The sequence below is a fragment of the Excalfactoria chinensis genome, chromosome 10, assembly GCF_039878825.1.
Source record: "Excalfactoria chinensis isolate bCotChi1 chromosome 10, bCotChi1.hap2, whole genome shotgun sequence".
Classification (NCBI taxonomy): domain Eukaryota; kingdom Metazoa; phylum Chordata; class Aves; order Galliformes; family Phasianidae; genus Excalfactoria; species Excalfactoria chinensis.
The window spans coordinates 14,766,102-14,786,326 of record NC_092834.1 but is presented as its reverse complement, the minus strand read 5'-3'; the positions used below and the strand labels follow the sequence as shown (position 1 = coordinate 14,786,326).

At 43.9% G+C, this 20,225-nt stretch overlaps 1 protein-coding gene across 3 annotated transcripts in view; it reads left to right on the top strand.

The window, feature by feature from the left end:
- The window catches only part of RORA (RAR related orphan receptor A), a 374,848-nt gene that overhangs the window by 303,259 nt on the left and 51,364 nt on the right, over positions 1–20,225 (top strand). The gene's annotated exons all lie outside the window — the stretch shown is intronic.

Sequence of the window (20,225 nt, the reverse complement as noted above, 5' to 3'; positions counted from 1 at the left end):
TCGGAGCAAGAGGAGAAATCGGGGCTGCCGGGCGGTGACTTTAAACCTCACCTTTTTTTGTGCTTTCCGATCGAAGCACTTAATGGGGACAGTCCCGGATTGAGGAGAGGCAGAGGAAGTTTGGAACGAGGAATCAAGTGTAGGGACACGTTCTCGTGCTCCTAATAAAGTAGGCTCTGCGGTATAACTTTGCCTTGCGCAGTTTTTAAAGTAAGGATTCTGATTAAAAATAATGATGATAATCTTAAAGCAGGGCTTGTCTTATCTAACCGAGCTGTTCTTTGGTAGTAACCCAGAAGAGTCTCACTGCTGCCACTTGAATTTAGTGCCCCGACTGAAGTACAAAACCTTTTCCTTTTGAATTATTTTCGTGGATTGTGCAGGTAAAACTTCTCCAAGGTCCCTCCTTCTAATGAAATAATTGCTTGAAAAAGCAGGTAGATTCTGGTGTCGGTGCCAGGTTGCTGCCTTCCCTCCCACATAGCGAGAGCAGCAGGCAGTGCTGCCGGCAGCAGTGCGGCACTCGGAGCGCAGGGGTTGTGCATTGGTGGGCTACTCTGCTCCAAGAGCCCGTGTGGGTAAAAGGCGAGCATTAGTTGTGCTGAATGTGTTTGGCGAGATGAATTTGGGTTGGTTCAGATACTTGTATGCAAAACAAAAGAAAATGTGTTTTTAAGTGTGAACTGCGTGGCTGTGTTAGCAGCCCTGTAGGATTTTACATACACAGACAGTGCAGTTTGTCCGCGCATCCCCTGCGAGCCGGCTTGAACCGTGTAGCCCAATAAACAAAGGAGAGAGAAAACCATCACTGGTTTATGTACTCATTTAAAGCATAAAATCATTTAAAGCATAAAACCATTTCACACGCGTTTGGACAGAGGCGTGAGGAGCAAGGAGCTGCTCCACGTAAGTCACCTTTGAAGTAATTGTTTCAGTTCTTCTGCAAGCTTCATGTAAACCCATTTCCATACTGATGTAAAGTCCTGTCAGAGCCCAGCTGTTGGATTTTAAGCTATAACTCACGATGGTTTGATAATGGAGTTACTTAGAGCTCTGTCCTTTTCTGGAATACTCGTGTGGTACGTTTCGTTTGTGTTTTGTGCTTCTTAATTTCCTTACACACCAATAAACTTCGTTGGTTCTTGTTCCTTTTGAGTCTGCTGGGCAGAGTTGTGCTGGAGGAGGTGTGCTGGCACACGTCTCACAGTGACCTCTGACTGCCATGAAATAATAAACCCCTGGTGCTGCTGCTTGTGAGATGTAGATGGGAAGTGTGGGGAATGCAGTTCAGATGTATGAGGGGGAGATGCCAGATATGCTGGTGAATGGAGTATTTTACTTCTTCCTGATGCTGGAGTGGTACCTTGTGGGCTCTCTGGTTGTTCTGTAGTTCAAGCACAGAAAATTGTGGTCTGAAGGAAAATAATGGGAGTATTTATTTTAATTTTTTTAAGAAGTGAGAAAAGATTCTTAATTCCTTCTTGGCTGCTGTTGAGGTACCCCAGGTTGATACTGTTAGAATTGAGTTGTGAGTCACCTTGTACTTTTTAATGCAACATAATGTCCTGTGGAAAAGGCTTGCTGTCACACTGAAGTTGCGAGGCCGTCAGAGCAAGCAGTTGTGGTCAGCTGTCGGCACACCAACACGTGCCCAGGGCTGGAGCAGGGCGGTCTGGGGAAGGGTCATGGAGTCACAGTATGGTTTGGGTCGGAAGGGACCTTAGAGATGGGCCGGAGGTGTCAGTGAAGTGGGCTGCGTGGTAGGAAATGGAGCCTTCTGCTTTCAGGCAGAGGAGAAAGGTGTTGGTTTTTTTCTCTCTAAGAAAATAGGCAGCGGTGAAGCATTAGAAGTGAGAAAGATTGAGTAAATGTTTTGTGGACTGATGGACCTTTAAAAATGGTTCACTACCTGTTACAAGCCTGCACTGAGGGACAGGGAAACCTCACGCTGTTCGTTGATGCAAGCAGGCCAGGGCTAACTGGGGGGTCTTTTCTGAGGGGAGTGCAATTTCTGTGCTCAGCCACTGAAAGTTTGCAGAGAAACTGAGTAGTTCTGGCAACATGCCTTTGGTGTAGATATTAGCCCTGCGAGAGTCTTGGCTGGGAGAAGCATCGGGGTTGACTGGTAGGAGAGAAGAACTGATGGTGCTGAATTGGTGAGCAAGTGCTCTGCTGCGGAGCAGTACCGGTGGGATAGGTTACTGCTGCTGCCTGGAACCAGAGATGACAGGCTGGGAGCTAGATCCAACCTGGTGGTGTTTGGCTTTGGAGGACGTGAGGGAACTGGGCACCTACTTTGTGAGGGACAGGGGTGAAGCCCAGGGGTGGTGAGAGATGGAGCACTGGGCTTGTGCAGTCCTTAGGCCATGTCTGTGGGGTTCCATCTCCTGTGGTTAACAAAGTACAGAACAGAACCTAGCGAGAGTTTTACTGCCCTTATGTGCATGTTTCTGAAGGGAGATCAGCAGGATATCAGGCCTAAACCCTGTGAGCTGTTTCTGCAGGATGTATTTACTGTTAAGATAGAAAGGTGTGATTTCAGCTTCTAATTCTGACTGGTGCTTGCGTAGCATCAGTGAAATGGAATCCGTTGCTGCTTTGTGGACCACGAGAGAAGAATCGGTAATTTTGTTGTAGAGAACAACGTTTAACTGTCGGGGGTCTGCACTTGAACCTTTGGAAACACAACCAGTTTTCTGACTGGCATTGGATCCACGTGAGGGTTTAATCATTGACAAACACTTATTTAAGGAAACAGAACACACAGCTTTCCTTATTGGTGCAGATTACTTTTGTACCTCGCTGCGTTTTCCTGCTGCTCCATAGTGGGGCCGGGCTGCGGTGCTGCGGGACCCCCTCCTGCAGCCTCCCCATGCCCCCTCCCCACAGGCAGTGCCCGCAGCTGAGCCGGCCCCAGCGTGCCGCGCTGCCTCTGACGTGCGTTTTGTCATGGTTCTTGGCACTGACCTGTCAGCACGTCGGTAATTACTCTGTGCTTTTCACCAGTAAACAACCGCGCGGGGGAAAATATCTTGAAAGCCGCTTCACAAATTGAAGCATGTTTAAATTTGCCTTTGCTCTCGCGCTATTGAAAGTTAAATCCAATTTAGCAAATATCCAAGTGCTGAACTTGCTGTTGACTAAATATTAACAAAATCCGGCCTTTGGAACTGCAGGCTGAGAGGCCGCTTTACCTGACTGTGCCTGAGCTGAGCGAGTGCCTGCACCAGAGCCGTTGGTTGCAGTGCATTCTCAGGATACGGCTGGTTGGAGGCTTACTGCTGAAATGGGTGTTTCGGGCCCTTTGAAAGACTCGAGATTTGCAAGTAAAAAGAGGAAATCTGTCTTCATGTCTCACTCTGTGATAATCAAAGGCAGTCGCTTGCTCTGTACAAGTCTCGGCTGGGGACGTTCTTTCAAGTGTGGAGAATTTGTACGTCCTGTTTAAGTCAGCGATAACCGGGGGTGCTGAGCACCTCCTAGATCAGACTCGTTCAGCTTTGGCACAGCTCTTGCCTAGCGACAGTGGTGAGCCTATTGCAGCCGGCTGGCAGCACGGCCTTACAGATAGTTCTTCTGGGCCGGTTCTGAACCAGTAGGGTACAGCTGCGGCGATCTGTGGGTGCTCTGTGTGGGTGCTGCCCATCTGTGCTATTTAAAGGAAAAGAAAGAAAGAAAATCCCCAAAGGAATGAGGCAGTAGGGGCAGGTAGGCTGAGCAGGCACTTGTGCCGTGGCCTCACCTCAGCCTCCTGGTTCGGGGCTGTGTCTGCAGGCCTCAGGCAGGGGCTCAGTCCTCTCCATATCCAGTATTTCACCAGCATCTGTGAAAAAAGCTGTTTTCTTGCTCCTTGCGATAGAGATCCTTGTACGCTCTCCTTCTTTTAGGCCTGTATAGCGCCGAATTTTGACCTTCAGGGTTTTTACATATTCGTTATTGCTTATAGCTTCTCTTGCCTGCAGTACATAAAGAAACGATCGTTATCACGGACTAATTACTGGCAGGGCTGCAAGTATTTCATCTTCACAAGAGAATTCTAAATTGGTGTATTTGTTTCTAAACTATACGTTACTAAATCAGAACTGTCAGACCTTTGTGTCTCTGGGGTGGGTGCATGCGGCTGTGTGTGTCTGACTTTGCAGTTCTCTATCTAGTATTAGAGGAAGTTGTGATGTGGAGCCTTCTTTCCTTTTCTTTTTTTGTGCGTGTTCTCATGAGATAAGTGACTGTATTCTGCAAAATAACCACGTATGAAAAGAATTTGTTAAGTCATTACGAGACCAGTCAGGTTTGATACCTTTCAGGGTGCACGTTAGTCTTTCATTCGCAGTGAGAGAAAAGAATTAAATATTCACCTTTCTCGTATTTATGTGTGAGCTGTAATTTGCAGTTGCAGCTGATAGCTCCCGAGATCAAACACGCTGTTGTTCTCTCATGATTTGTCTTTTCCTTGAGGACTAATATCTGAGGGATATGCACATAACTAATGGCACAGGAACCCTTCTAACCCCCTTTATGAAGATCAGTTTTCCTCGGGTTTGCAATAAGCAGTAAACAGGGAAAGGAGGATTCTGTGCTCCAGGAACAGCTGTGTTATGAGAAAAAGGTGACTCTATGTGGGACAGAGCTCTTTGCTCATTGGATGAAAAACATCCACAGACTGAAATACGTAAGCAGAAAGCCTTGTTAGGGGACCTGGCAGATGGATGCTGCTTTTTGTGCTTTATACTGTTTTAAAGGGAAGTTTGCCCACGGTTAATGAAGTCTTTAGCTTGCCCTTTTTTTTTCCCCTCTTTTTCCCCTTTCTTTGCTGGTGGCATTTGGGCTGAGAAGTTCAGCAAAGCGCAGGTCGGCACGCGGGGGCAATTCCAGGCAGCTCCCAGTGCCTGTGCTGTCAGCTGGGAACGCTGGGGAGCGGCTCAGGGTGCCACGCTGCTCCCCACGGGCTGTGGCAGCTGTGGGCCGAGCTCACGCCAGCTGGCACACCTTGCACGTCGGCTGCGGCTGCGCAGCGTTCCAGGCAGGCTCCTGTCTTGGTGGAGAAGGCAGGGTTTGCTTCGCCTTTTCTGCCTGGTGGTGTGGGGAGCTGAAGCCTTCATGCTGACAGGAATAAGGAGCTGTCCCAGCAGATCTGAGCACAGTTAGGAAATGGTTGGAAATCCATGTAACATCCTGCTGCCCCTTGCCTCGTGCACACCTGTGCACTGCTGGAAGCACAGAGCTGAAGCCTAGTTGTTAACTATGGGGCTGTGCTCTGAGGTGGCTAATGCTCCTTATGCTCCTTGGCTAATGTTAATCTCTGACGTTTAATGCTCTCACAAAGTGCAGGAGCCCCCCAAGAAGCTGGGAGCTATTGGAAGTGGGGTTTGCCACTGCCCTTGCCATCAAACATAGCCCCTTGGTTTGCTGCTGCTGCGAGCGCAGCTGGGTGCAGCTTACTGCAGTGTCAGCCTGCAGTACATGCTGCCAGCACCTGTCCAGGCACAGCCACCGGCCTTGCACAGCAGCTTCTTGTTTTCCTTCCTTGGTGGTGGGAGTGAGGCAGGACCCGCACTTGTGGCTCTCCTGTTTGTGTAAATCCGGCCTTTGGGCCATTTGTCATGCTCCATATGTAGCCATCTAGACTAAAATCAGTGTGGAGAGGTATAATCATCCCGGCTTTCATTTTAAGAGCATTTATCTCTGAGGTTAATTAAAGCTACTTGAATGTAAATAAGGCTAACCTCTTCACTTCTGAACAATGCAAATAGAATAGTCAGCATACTTATAGGGTATCAGCCGTGTAATTATTGTGTAATGTTTGTGTTCTTTGAAACACCATGCTATTTATTGCCATTGAATCCTGGTATGAGGTGCTTCATAAAACCAACTGTGTGACTCTTTATTTTTGCACTTGAGAAGAAGCTGATCGTTCACACATGGGGGAGGAGTGACATTAAATCTTTTCATAGACAGACATGTTGGTGTTACAAAGGCTTTGTCAGAGTGTGTTCTTTCCATCTCCACGACTGTTGCCTGCAGCCCCATCCCATGGCAGCACGCTGCAGGCTGTAGCCCCACGCACTGGTTTCAATTTCAGACAGAGTTGTCTTAGTTTTAAATGGTAATTTGTGAAGAAATTAAATAGAGCAGTGGGAATAGGATGGCATGCAGGGCCTCAGGTTTTCAGTGTCTCCACCATGGTTCAAAAGGGGACAAGATGAGGTTGTGGTACTGAATTTCCACCTCTCTCTTCAAAGCATTGGGAGAGTCAGGATTAACTCAGCAGTTTTCTCCATTCCATCCAAGAACCATGTGCCGTTGAGGACCCAATACAGTTTACGTGGGTCAATTAGAAATAGGTTTTCGTTGCGTGTGGCACTTAATCAGCATCTCCCGCGTGACTGACAGTGGTCTTACATGTGCTTAGCCCACAGCATGAGATCACCTCCTAGAACTCAGATGAAATACGGTTCATTGTTTCTGAGTTCAGAGCAGAGGCCCTGTATCTTCCAAGGACCATGATCCACATCCCCAAAGGAGGCCAGCTCCACCATGAGCCCCAGGTGCTCTTTGCCTGAAGGCATTAGACCAGGTAGGGTCCAGACAGCCCAGGAGCAGAACTCCCTGGTCATCAGAACACCGGGAGCTTCCTCTCCAAGCAGCGATGTTTGCATCCTTTGCTTCTGACTTGCATCTGATGGTATTAATTGCTGTCCTAGCTGAAAGGAGCAGCAATAACTGCAGACTTCCTATATCAACTGTAATGTTACTCATAATGGGTGTGCTTTTCCATTCAGCTAAATTAATTAGCTCATCTTTGTCTGTGTTTGATTTGGCAGAGGAGTTATTGTGGGAAAACACATTTTCTAGTTAATTTATAGTGATTGCTTCAAGCTCAATTTGGGAGTTAATAAATCCATCTTCTACTCTGTGCAAAACTGCTTATCAGATTTTCACTGTTTTCCCCTTGGTTGAGCTAGATCCTGGCTTGCTTTGGCAGCGTATTACTGAGAGATGCTGGTGAGTATTAAAGGTCAATGAAACTGCCCTTTGATGCAGTGCTGAGTGTGCGGGCACGTTGGAGGTGTTCTCAGCTACTGCTGCAGCATCGGCTGCACTGAGGGTGCAAACTGCTGCTCTGCATATGGGGGAGCTGAGCTGCCCTTGGCCTTGTCTTCCTTCAGAGGGACGCTCCCTGCTGTTGTTGGATTAACAGATGTGCTGTAGTAGGCTTGGGAAGAGTTTTTCTTGTACTGCGGGTGCACTGCTGAATTACAGTAAGTATTTGCTTAAAATATGAGCACGTAAGGATGTTTATGACTGTTGGATAAATTCTAGCATCAACAGATAATAAAAATCCCAGACATGTTAATTAAAGAGCTGTAGATCTTTCATTTGAGAAACCTCATCTACATAGGCGCCTTCTAATGGCCGAGGCAGCTGGGCGCAGGCGTCCTGCCCTTGCAGCAGGAGCAGCGCCACCATGGGCAGGCAGCACGGGTCAGAGCCAGGCTGGAGCAGGGCTGGCCATGGCAGCAACGTGGGGATTTCATCTCCTGGTGCTCTCTTTGAGGAGCATCAAAATATCCTGTCTCCTGCACTGTTGGAAATTAATGTGCAACCTCTCCGTGATGCAAGCGGTGTTTCACTCTTAGGCTGTGCTTGGTTGGTTATCTTGCTGCACGTAATGGAGTCTGGGTGAGTGCTGGGAACTCCCTTTTGCCTGGACCCGAAAAGGCCCTGAAAATGTCATGTTTTCAGTGGTTGTCTTGCTGTGATCCCATGTCCTGAAAAGCATGCTGGTATCTCAGTGTAACTTTGGATTCCCATTCAGAAGGTGAAGTGCAGCACCCGAGTGCCTGAGCAGGCAGTGTCAGCTCTGAGCGTGCTGCTTCCATCGCTGAGCTGCCAGGTGTTCATGGAAAATGGGAATTGCTATCTGTAACAAATGCTTTCTTTGCATATTCTTTTTTTTCCTCTAGAATGGTTTCCTCACTTTAAATTCTAACTGGAAATTAAAATGTTCAAAGCAGTGCATTTTTGTGCATTTAGTAAGTTGGACAGTGGCTTTGGTAGCAGTGATAGAGGCATCAGTAGCAGTGTTGGCTTCATTGTGGAAACAGAGCTGAGTTTGGGGAAACTCCTTGTCCTTACTGTTGCAGGTCCAAAATATTCTATTTTTTTTCTGATAGTTTCCTTTCTGACCACAGTGTTTATACTTGCAGAAGTGAAAAATAGCCAAACATAAAGGTAAAGCCAAAGCAGAGATCTTTTCACTCTAAAGGATTACAGTTGATTTTAAAACCCTTACAGAAGTGCTTCAGGATGGAGACTCTCATATGGGCAGCTCTAGCATGTACAGGTTGTAAATTTGCACTCCGTGGTGTGTTACTGCTGCCCACGCTGCCTACAGTTCTGTAACAGATGTCACCCATCTCACCACTTAACCTCCTTGGTGTTGTCAGTCTGACCTCTGACGCACCCACTGCAGTTTGAACACTGCCCCAGCAGCAGAGTAGAGCCTGAAGGAGAGCATCCTGAAAACGAGCTGTGTAAAACATACTGATACACTTGTTCGCATGGGATGGAGCACGTGACTCCAAAGCCAGCTGGCCTTAGATGTTTGAAGAGATCCTGATGTATGGCTGTTGGAGCTTTTTAGTGGCTGGATGTCGTCCTAGTTCAGGCCCAAGCTATCGAGAAGAAAGCAAGCAAAAGCACACTTGACTAGTTAATTATACTTTGTTAAATATCTTTGTGTATATTAGCTATTGCTCGTACTAATTTGTAACACTTGAAAAACATGATTGGACTTTGATTTTTATTCAAGTTATCATTCCAAAAGAGCAGCACAGTTATTGGGGAAATTCTGAAAACCTATTGCTGAGAAATGTGGCTCGTAGAGTGAGCACCTCATGAAATTTGAATGTTAGAAGGGGGGATGACTGGCAGCTCCTGTTGTAAGCACGCTAGTTACAATAACGTATAAAAGTTCAACATCAAAGAGATCACTGCTTAGTTTGTGGCAGACTTGTACATCAAAGAACAAACAGAGGACAAAAGGAGCTGTGCGGAGTTGCAGTTTGGCCTCGCAGACAGGTCCCCGTGGAATGCTAGGGAGCTGCTTTCATAACGTGGAAATTATCTCTGGTACATCACCATTTCTGATGTGGGGAACAGCTGAGACTAAGATTAAAAGCGCTCTCTCAGAGTTCTGTCTTGCCAGTGCAGTAGTTTCGGGTGCCCCAGCTTGCACGATGTTAGCTGTGGTGTGACTCGGGTGCAGAACGGGGCTGGCAGACTGCAAGTATGCCTACAGCACGGCACTCACGCTGGGTGGAGCAAAAGGCAGATAAAGTGCATAAATGAAAGCTAAATGCCTACTTCTGGAGTAATTGTTCTGTATTATTACGCTTGCGGTCACATACTGGAATTGTGCTCCCAAAGAGGTCGTGGAGTTTCCATCCTCAGAGGTATTCAAGCCTCAACTGGACTCAGCCTGGAAGTGGAGTCGGCCCTGCATTGCGCAGGGGCTGCACCAAGCAGTCTCCAAAGGTGCCTACCAAGACCAGCTTTTTTCTGATTGTGAGAACAATGTTTTTATATTAAGGCAGTCATCCACCTCTATTTGTAGTATGATTTTTCCTAAGATGAAGCGTGACTTACCTAAAAACACAACCAGCTCCTACACAGCGGATGTCCCCACAAAGTATTTTTCCTATCGCTTCTTTTTTTTCGAGCTTCTGCCACATGGAAGCCAGATGTGGTTTTGCTGATTCAGGCTTATAATAAGTAGCTAATGCATTAGAACTAAAATCCTAAATTCTCCCTTAAGTCCAGAAGGAAGTTTGTGAATTTCTTCCTGTGGTGCTTTGTTTGCTCACTACCCCCTCCCAGTGGGACAGGGGACAGAACTAAAGGGGAAAGCCTTAGAACAAAGGGAAGCAATACTGACTGTCCTGAGCGCATGTCCAGTGTCAGAACAAGGCAAGGTGAGAGAAATTTGTCACAGAAAGTTGTTTGACCACTGCTTACCAACCGGTGGTGTCACTGTGTGGAACTCAATGGAGGCTTTGCCATCAGTGTGCATGCATCTGCTTTCATACTACAATGAAAAGTAGGTCACATCAGTTCTTCTGCTCTTGTCTTCTTCATTTGTATTTCTTGTCTATATGTGCTGACTGCTTATGCGGTATAAAAATGTTAATCGTGAAATCCAGACTAAATCTAAATTCTCTGAAGTTTAAGTGTGCTTGGATCGACGATTTTAACACTAATTTCATCTCTTATGGAAATATTGTTGTCAGCAGACTTAGGTTTTCTTTTATTGCAGAACTAAAAATATTTAGAATCTGAGGGAATCATTAGGAAATACAAAGGGTTTCTGCTAAAAACCCGAGGGAAACCTGATTAGGCATACTCCTGTATAATTAATTGATGTGCTACTGCACTAAGAGTAGTGCAGCAGTAAACAGAAGTCGGAATGTAAGAGGCTAAGAAGAGCTGCTGGGAATTGTGTAAAAACATCAAGGCTTGAAAAGAACAATTTGGGCACCTCAGGAGAAACCAGCATTTGCATTTGTTCGAAGGACAAGGAGTTCTCCATAAGGCCATGAAAGAGGGAGCTGTGAAGGCTCACGCTTGTGATTAGCACTTGCTTTTGCCAGTGAAACAGCTGTAAACATGTTAGGTATTATTGCTGGCAGTATTCCCTGCTGCCTTCAGGTTGGTGCTGTGATTGTTCTGTAGACATTCCTATGTTCTTAAAACATCATCAGGTTAAGCCTTTTATTAACACTGTCTTTAAAATGCACTGGTTTTAGTAAGTTGTCACTTGAAACGTGAAATGGGTCATTTATTTGTACCATTATTTGATCGCTAAGAAATTATTGCCAGCACGCGGCCTGTTCCCTTTCATCTCTTCTGAAGAGTTGGGGTCTTCCTTTCACCGCCAGGAAAAAGAAGTCATATTTCTTTGTTTAGAGAAAAAACATAGCTGTTTTTAGGGAGGCCCGTGCGTCTGTTGCCTCGCTGTGTTAATTGGGGGAAATGAGCCGTACTTGAAGAGCTTTACTGAATAAGTGGCTTTACCTGGGCTGTGCGGGGTGCCTGAGCACTGCGCTGCTACACACGAGGACTTGGTGCACCGACATCCAGCTGTGCTGAGGAAACTGTAATTGTTTGCAAACAGTGGCCATTACTCTCAAGTCAGTGTGATGACAACGTGTGTGCCCTGCTGCAAGGAATTACCAGCAGATGTGTTTCTTCCATACTCTTACAGGGTGGAGGTTTCTTCATTCAATTATGTCAAGTCCTGACCTGCTGGCTGGCATGGAGCATGGTAGGAAGAGACGAGCTGCGCGTTTCAGAAAGGCGAACCAAATGAATTCAATTTATATGCTGAACAGGAAGAATTTCTTAAAGAATTTACTTCTGACTTTAAAAACAAAGTGTGAGAGCCCGTCTTTCCCCCTTAAAAATAGCTGCACTGTCAGGTTAATAGCTTGTTATTTCAGAGAGCACATGCACACGGGGAGAGTTGCCAGTAGCTCATAAAGCCAAAATCCCAAAATGAAATCCTTCAATACTTTTTTTTTTTTTTTTAATTGCATTGAGCTGAAATATTCCTTAGGGAAGTGCTGGCAAAAACACGATGCGGGGTTTTGTTGCTTAACTGTGTTGGATTGCTGCCGCGCTACCGGAGGTTTGCTAACTATTACAAGTTCAGATGTTCTGTCTGCAGTAGATGGAATCCTTGCGTACAGGAATGAATATCTGAAGTGGGCAGCGTGCACGGATGTCCGAGTTGGGCATGTTGCCTTGGAGGGTCAAGTTCAAGCACTGGGAGCACATCCACAGCTGGCACAGACTGATGTGTTTCACATAAGAAGCACCGCTAAGCATTAGAGGCATTATTGCTGAATTTGAACAAGCTTTTGGTTAGGCAGGCATATTTTCCTTGGTGGAAGTTTAACAGTTTTTGAGGACTCTTATCTACTTCAAAAGTAAAAGTACCTTCATAATTGAAATTACAGAGCATGACTTGAAATATATAATCACCAAATATAATGTGGGAGAATAATTATAATTAATTCCAGTCTTCGGAAAATGCTTTCAAATTTGTATTAAGCTGGATACTAAAATTGTTACTGCTTTGGAAAATGTTCTAAATCTGCAAACATCTCTGTGATGTGCCTTTTTTCTGCTTGGTCCAAGAGGTTTATCCAAGGAGACAAAACCATTCGCTTGCTGCTAATCTGGTGCTTTGCAAACAAGATTATAACTTTTGTTCCCTTGACTTTTAAAATTTAGGCAGACAGATAATGGGACGGTTTCCTCCCGTAAGTAATTAATCTCATTGTAAATGTCAGTGGCATGTAATTTTGAGACTGGTTTCATTTTGATTATCTACTTTTTTTTACTTTTTTTTTTTTTTTTTTTTTGGGGGGGGGAGGTAAAATAATGTAGCATCCCAGGTATTTTGATCATCCATATCTCATGTGGGCACGGTTTGAAAAATGATTGCCAACCTGTGTATCCCAAAGTGTGTGTTAGGCATTTACCTTCCTTCCCAAGACTTGTTATACCAGAGACTTGTACCAGAGACTGTCCAAAGAAGGAAGCTGTGCTTCAACTTAATGCATAACAAGTTGTTGTAATGGGCCTGTTGGTATTTCTGTTTGTGTCAGTGGAGTTCCTTGTATCCTCTTTGGGTAGTGAAGCCTATAGGGAAACAAGGCGACTCTCAGTGGAGCTGTGCCTAGTACTGTTGTTTGAAATGGTGCTCCCTCTGTGCTGAGAGCAGGGGTTGGAGTCACCAAATCAAATAGGATTTAGCATGGCCTGGAAGAATAAAAAGTATTCCCATTTAAAATAAACAAAGATTGTTGAGTGTAAATACTGTGCTGGCTTTCAGGTAAGGTGCCGTACTGCAATAATACTCAGTAAGAAACTGAAGGACTGCATGCCCAAAGAGAAAATACGTGTAACTGAGAAGGAATTTAAATAAGCATGTATTGATTTCCCTGTGTGCTAATTCCATCACAGTAGTTCCAAGTACATTGTTCAATTGAATTAAACAACCCACCTAATATTTTAAGGGATTGTTCCTTAACAATAACTGTTTTTAATGTCATAGGGGGCAAATTAAGTTGGTTGCACAATGTATCAGACACTGCAGAATGTTGTGGATGTTATTAGTTGTTAAGTAACCAGTGGTAATACAGGCAGTGTTTTAAATCTCGAGGCATTGCATAAATAGTCCTAGATGAGAAGAATAATCCCCGGAAGTTATCCAGTCTGACTTTTGGGATGGCTGTCCTGGCACGGTCTGAAATGGGGTGAACCGGGCAGCTGTGCTCTCCTCATGGAGTGGTAAACTTCCCCATCCAAAAGCCTCAGCAGGCTTTGTATTGGAAGTTATAAGGACCGGAGCTGGCTGGAATCGAGCCCAAACCAGTGGCACAGGACAAGTCTCTGAATGCGCTAAGCATCGTAGTTGTCACGGTTGTCTTTCAAGTCCTTTCTAAATGAGCTGATATTAAGCTTGTAAAGCACTTAAATCCTGTCAGAAGTTACATCTGTGATAACTGTCCTGAGTTCGAGCTTTCTCTGCTGTGGGGCAGATTTTACCTTCACTCATCTGTTAGGCACCTTCTTCCCATGGCTGCTGTCAGAGAGCAGCCCCTCCTTGCCACAGCGCTGCTAGCACAGCTCTACTCTTCCCCAGGAGATCACTACATAATGCTGGATAAATTCTTGATTCTCTTTTTCCTCATTTCTTTCTCACTGAGTACTCTAAACAAATCTTCGTTTAATTTTTTTTAATGAAAATGTTCTTTATTCTGCAGTGAATCTATCAGACAAAGTAAACTGACATGTCATATAATAGCCTTGTGGTTTCCAGCTTTTCCTCCTTGTTATAAGTTGATGCAGAAGGTCTATTTTGATGCTGTTGCACTGTGACGGATGAAAAAACTGCGCTGACTTTTATCCAGGAAATGGAAGCGAGAAGCTTTCTTTCAAGGGCTGTAGATCAATTGGTGTCTTACAGAAGTAATACCATGAAAGGAGGGAAGAACTCCTCTTTGATACTGGAGTCTTTCTATTCCAGTTGGTACAATAATGGGCTTTTGAATTAAAGGTTTGTTAAAGCTTGTATCTGTTTCAGAGTACTGACAGCTCAAACTCACTAGCTGAGCCAAAATTTAGATATTTATCCAAGCCTGTTAAAATCAGAATTTATGTTGACTGGACTAATATCTAAGCTCTAATGCCACTTTTATATAGAAGGCTGCTATTCGGGTGTTCAGTGAAGTTCTTTACAATATGCCTTTAAGTTATGATTTATAACTGGATTCGTAATTTATAACTGGATTCATAGGAATAAATGCTTTCGGCCAAATGCTGTTGAACTAATTCTATTTTGAAGTCATTTATTGTATTTAGGTGATTCTAGAATAGGAGGGGGAAAGGCATAACCTTATGTAAAAATGACAACAGAATTGTGTTATGAAGAGGCTGTTGGCTCTCTTAAGCTACAAAGAGGGAACATTTTGTTGGGTTGTTTGTGTTTTTGTCATGTGTTACATTTGGTGTTTTTTTTTTTTAATGAAAGAAGTGTGAACAGGAGCTAGATAATGCATTATTATGCTGCAAAAACAGTTCACTGTTGAACAGGCGTTAATACAGTTAATGCTTTTCTCTTTTATCGTGTTAAGGTCTTTGCTTTGCAATAGGATCTGGCTATGCTGTGAGCCTACTAGATTGTGTACAGTAAAACCCTTCTATTTGGTAGTAAATCCATTAACTCTTGTCAGATTGGTAAATTCTCAAGGTAAATTTCCTCTGATGTATTTTCAATTGAATAATTAGTTTGCTGTGTTCAGGCAACTTAATGTAAGAAAGAGAAGTTACAGCTTTGACGTCTCATATATAGTGCGAAGCTTAGAATAACGTGCTGGCTGATCATCAAAACTAAAATTCAGATACAGCCAAAATGCGATGATTTTTAATGTAGTTTTTGGTGATCCCTTGGAGCACGAGTGAAAACAACAAACCTATGCTCTGCCGATCGCTGAGCTTTGTGCTGCTTAAACATCCTCCCAGCCTCAGTTCCTGAAGCTTCCAATTCTCCGTCCAAAAAGAATTCTGAAAGTTTTTTTTTCCTTTAATTTAGTTTTGCCAAGGAGGATTAGGACTGTAAAAACAGATTGGGAAATGAGTACTGCAGATATTTTTAGACTGGAGCGTGATACTACTGCAATCTCCATCTTCAGTGCTCCGTTTTGGTGATTCCATTTGGGTGGATGTAAGAATCCTCCCTCTTGGAATTCACGTCTCCCTGGGACTGCACAGGCTGCGTGCAGTACTGTCATCTTGCTGAAGTGCTATGTAATTGCCTGATCCTCTTGCCTTTGCTGTCTAGTTCCTCATTTCTTTCATTTCATTTCTTTCATTTCTTCTCCTTTATGTCAACGTTCTTCATCTCTAATTCACTTTCTTGTGTTCTTCTTTCACTCTCTTTCGACAGCAAGCTGCTGGTGCCAATTTAATGCCTTTATCAGTATAGTTAAGGGTAACAACACAGCTGCACCTTTACTCCCTTTTTAGCCATCTGTTTCATATAATCATGAAAGATGCGGGCCCCCAGAACACCTCTGTGCTTTACCTTTCCTACTTTTTATGCACTGTTCTTCAAGAGATCTTTGTTCCTTTAGCAGCCTTCTGAAATAGTTCCAAGCGTACCAGAGGTTATGACAGCTCCAGAAACCATGCCTCCAGATGGGCTTTAATTGTCTTTCCATTTACCAAAATTCATGTGTGCTCTGTAAAGCCACAATTCTCCCTCACCATGCTGAAAAATTCCTGATTTTCTTACCACTTTTTGATAGTCTGGGCCAAGGACCCCAGCAGAGGCTCACTGGTGGAAACTCAATTTGTGCCCACTCATCTCATCACTTGGAGAGAAACTGTTGCCTTCAGATTCTGCATATTGAAGGAAAGAGCAGTGGAAATAGCTTGCCAAAGTGCCACAGTTGCTAAAATGACTGATTTTTATGATGAGCTCCCTAGATATATACAAACAGTTGTGGTTACAAGTGTGATGAATAACAAATTATCCACAGGAGATGGATTTTCAGAAGAGATCACTCGAACCCCCACTTTGCTCATGGATTGCTTAGGAAATGTGAGTTTATTACGATGAACTAGCATGAAGCAAGAAGTCTGTACGAATTTACTCTTAAACAAGCTGTTAATTGATTAAGTAAACAGAAACAGAATTACAGTGAAGTGTGTTTAACAAGTTTGGGAACTAAAATAGAGAGCAAGGAAAACATGAAAGGACATCCCACTTCTGCATTGCCTCTAAGCAGGGACTCTCTTTTTATCTGAATGTACTTAATATTTGTTTGTGTACGTATGTGCCGGGTCCTCACCCAAACTGTGGTTCCCCACCTCTGCTATAGTGACAGTGATGGACAAACCATCTGCCTGCCCTCACCTTTATTTCTCCCTGAAGGGGTTATCAAAACTTTGTCTCACAGAGGAGAACCTGACACGGGCACAATGCTTAATGCAGGTAGCTATTGGATGTTGTTTTGTGCTTATCAGATTGTCCAGAACAGGAGTCTACCAGCAGTTTTGATCGCAGAGCCCTATCAGTGTGAAAAATAAGAGTATGCCCCTCCAATGTACTTATTTTTATTTATAAATCATACACATGCACCACCGTACTAATATTATGTACGTTGTAATATTATGTGTATGATATTCTGTGCATATGTATATATGCACTGAAAGTGTAACGAAAAGGGATGAGCTACAGATGAAATAAACACTGTTTCTAATGTATTTATCAGTGAGAAAAAAAAGCTCTTCCTGTACACTGGTGGATTGTTTTGTGCACCCCACTTTGCAGGTGAGCAGCTGAGAACATGGAATAGTTTGTTGGTCAGTACCAAAGCTTACTTACATCATTCTGCATATTTTGTATTCTGAATGTTCAGAGCCTGCCTAGCAACTAAAAGCTTTGCAAATAAGCATCATGTCTGGTGACATCCATATTGCTGGTAGAAAGCAAGACTGCAAAACAGCTAGATAGAGATCCAAGGGCAAAAGAAAGCATAGATGAACTGTGTTGTAAGGTACAGCTTTATATTCACTACCTGGCTTTCTGCAGAGGAGTTCCCAGAGGTGGTTAGGGGGCCACTAACTCTACTGAAGCCTACCAGATAAATCCATCTGTCATGATGGATGCGAGCAGTTCTGGATATAATTTCCTGTTTTCATGGAGTTGTCACAGTTTTTGGACAAACTACAGGCTGATGATAGCGTGCACTTTACACTTGTCCATGAGAAGCATAATTCAAGTTGGAAAATGCTTTCTTTTTTTATAGAGTGTTTCTACCTGCAGCCCTTCCCTCTCTTTTGCCCTGCTCTGGCTTTTGGGAACTGATGGGCAAAGTTAGTCAATTCTCAGCTGCCATTAAAATGATTCTTGGTGTTTGTACTTGTTGAAATTGCTTGGAAGGATGTTGTTCTTCCATGCATGTAACCCATGGCTCATCTAATTTCTGAAACAAAGACATCTTCAAACTCCATTCAGAAACTGGCAGTCCCACCTGCGGGCAATACCAGGCACAGAGCATCCTATGAACAGCAGAAATCATTCATTTGTGCTTCTTTGTTCTTCTAATGGCTTCATCATTTTTGTCCCTCTCCGAACTGCCCAGTGAAGTGCTTACATCATCATCAGCCAGCTTGTGTGGAGCTGTTGTGTCTCTTATGATCTAAAGCTGTAGTAGAAGTCAAAGCATGAATGTAGCTTCTCTTTTAATACTAATTAGAGCTAAAAGGAGTGTCTGCTTGTGCGGTGATCACACTAAATAGAAATGTTTCTTTGTCACTAACTGGTACATGAAACTCGAGCAGGCTGCTTACAGAAACCTGACAGTGTTCTTAGGCTTGATCACTGCTTCCCAGAGCTTCACAGCTGATCAAGTAGATGTTTCAGTTCTAAGAGTTGTTTTGTTCTCAGTTTTCAAAAGACCTTCAAGAAATTGATTGCCATGAACTACTGAATCCATTGGCTGCTTTCTATCATAATGTCATTTTGCTTCATTTGAATGTGATTAAGGACTACAGCTGCCTGTTGTCTTTTACACTTGGAGTTACAGAAGACAAGCAAACAAAACCAATAGAAGAGCTCAGGTATATTTAAAAAATCTTAGACTTCATCTGTGCATATACTTGCTTCTTTCTTGTCTTATACTTCTTCTGTTAAATACTTGAGAGTTGGCAGAGCTGTGCAGTAGAACAGTGAAACGTAAACATCACATGTAATAGGAATATTGTGTGGCATCCCATCCTTGTTTTGCTTGAAAACAATACTTGATCATCTTGGCCAGGCTGACTGAAGACAAAACCTAAGGGATGTGCGTAACTTTGGCTGCAACTTCAGTGACACATTTGGGAACAGTGCCCAGCAATCAGTCACACAGCATAAGTCATCGCCAACTCCTTGATGGCTCCTACCTGCGCAGGAGCGCTGCCATCAGCCTGGCACCCTCCTGCTCTGGGGCCGCACCTGCTGCCCTGTGTGTTTGGGCTATGTGGACACATGGTGAAAGGAGAGGGTTGTTTCTCTGCTGTGCCAGACGGTGCGAGCCACAGTTCCTTTTTCACAGCTTTCTCAGGGAGCTGCTGGCCTTGGTTGGTTTATTTTTCCTCTCTGGCAACGTGACTGAAAAACCGTGGGAATGTATTTAAGACAGGTACCACCTAGGAGTGGCAAGTCCTGTACCTTCCCACTGCTCTTCCTGGGTAACACCTAATTTCAGAGGATCGCTGACATCAGATAAGGGGCTAAGGAAGCCTTTGTTTGCATGGGCTCCACTCGACTGCTCACTTCACTTTAGGGAAGACTTTATATTTCAGGGTCCAAGATGAAAATTACTGCCCAGCTTGGTAATGTGTGTTTTTCATCTCTTGCTGCTCAGGCAGTCGTGCACATCAAGACCTGGCTGCCCTGTTATTCCAGATTAGGGCTGCAGTTTCTACCTGGAATAGTTATTTGGCTCTTTGCTGCTGCAGTGTACAAGTATATTGGTCAAAACATTCCCCACTGCCAAGCTCCCTAAGGCAAGTGAAGAATACTTGAACAGTTTCAAAGATCAGTATTGTTGCTTTAAAGGGAGAATTCAGAGCTGTACCACTGCTAGCAAAATACAGCTTTGGTACCCTGATAGCGTATATTCCAGAAGTGTATGGTCTAATTTCAAAGTGGCATTTCTCCAGCTTCTTTTTGGCAAGCAGTACTTCTCCCTGCCCTGGCAGAATTGATTCCAAATTCTTAAAAGTTACAGCTTCTCAGTGATTGTATTTCCTCTGTAATCACTTGCATTCTTTATATATAAAGAAGATAAATTACACTCAGTTGTACTAGTATATAAACAGGCTGGAAATCTACTGGAGCGCAGTGATGGCAAAGTCCCAGCCATAGAGCTGAGTATAAAGATATGTGGGAAACCCCAGTGCTGCTCTAACTCTGTATTTCCAGTTCTGGGAAACGTGAAGGATCAGACAGGCTTCCTCCCTTCCATAACACTGTGTGCAACAAGAAGTTGAATTTGTGTTTCAAAATGGTGCTGATTAATTGGTCACAAAATCGTAAGGAATCTTATTTCTTTAGATAAACTTAGTAATAATTTTGGAGTATGCTGATCTCGAATGTCATTAATTATGCAGCAAAGCTTCTGACACATTAATTATACCTCCTGTGAGTAAACACAAACCAAAGATGAAGCGAACCTGAGCTCTGGCTGAGAAATTCCAAAGTAGTCATTTGTTGCACGTGTTCTGGGGATCCTCATAAGCTGTTCTTACTGCTCAGATGTAATGCTATCCTGAGAGGTTATAGTGCCATAAAGGAAGTGAATTCACTGGTGCACAGCAGCGGTGAAAAATCCATTTTCCAGTACTGAAATATGGGCTTCAAATCAAGGGCAACGTATGAATATTCAGTTCCCGTGACCACTAATTTGCTACGTTTCCAAACTGTTGACATGTGTGTTAGGCAGTAACTTGCAACAGAATTTTCCATTGCTTCCATTGCTTTTTGAAAGCACTTTGCAGCTCCTGATTGTACAGTTGCTTTTCAGTGGTCTCTGAGAACCAGACCTGCAGGCTTCATAGAAGCTTTGCCTTGTTCTTTATCTTTCAGTGTTGCCTGTTTGGATTGA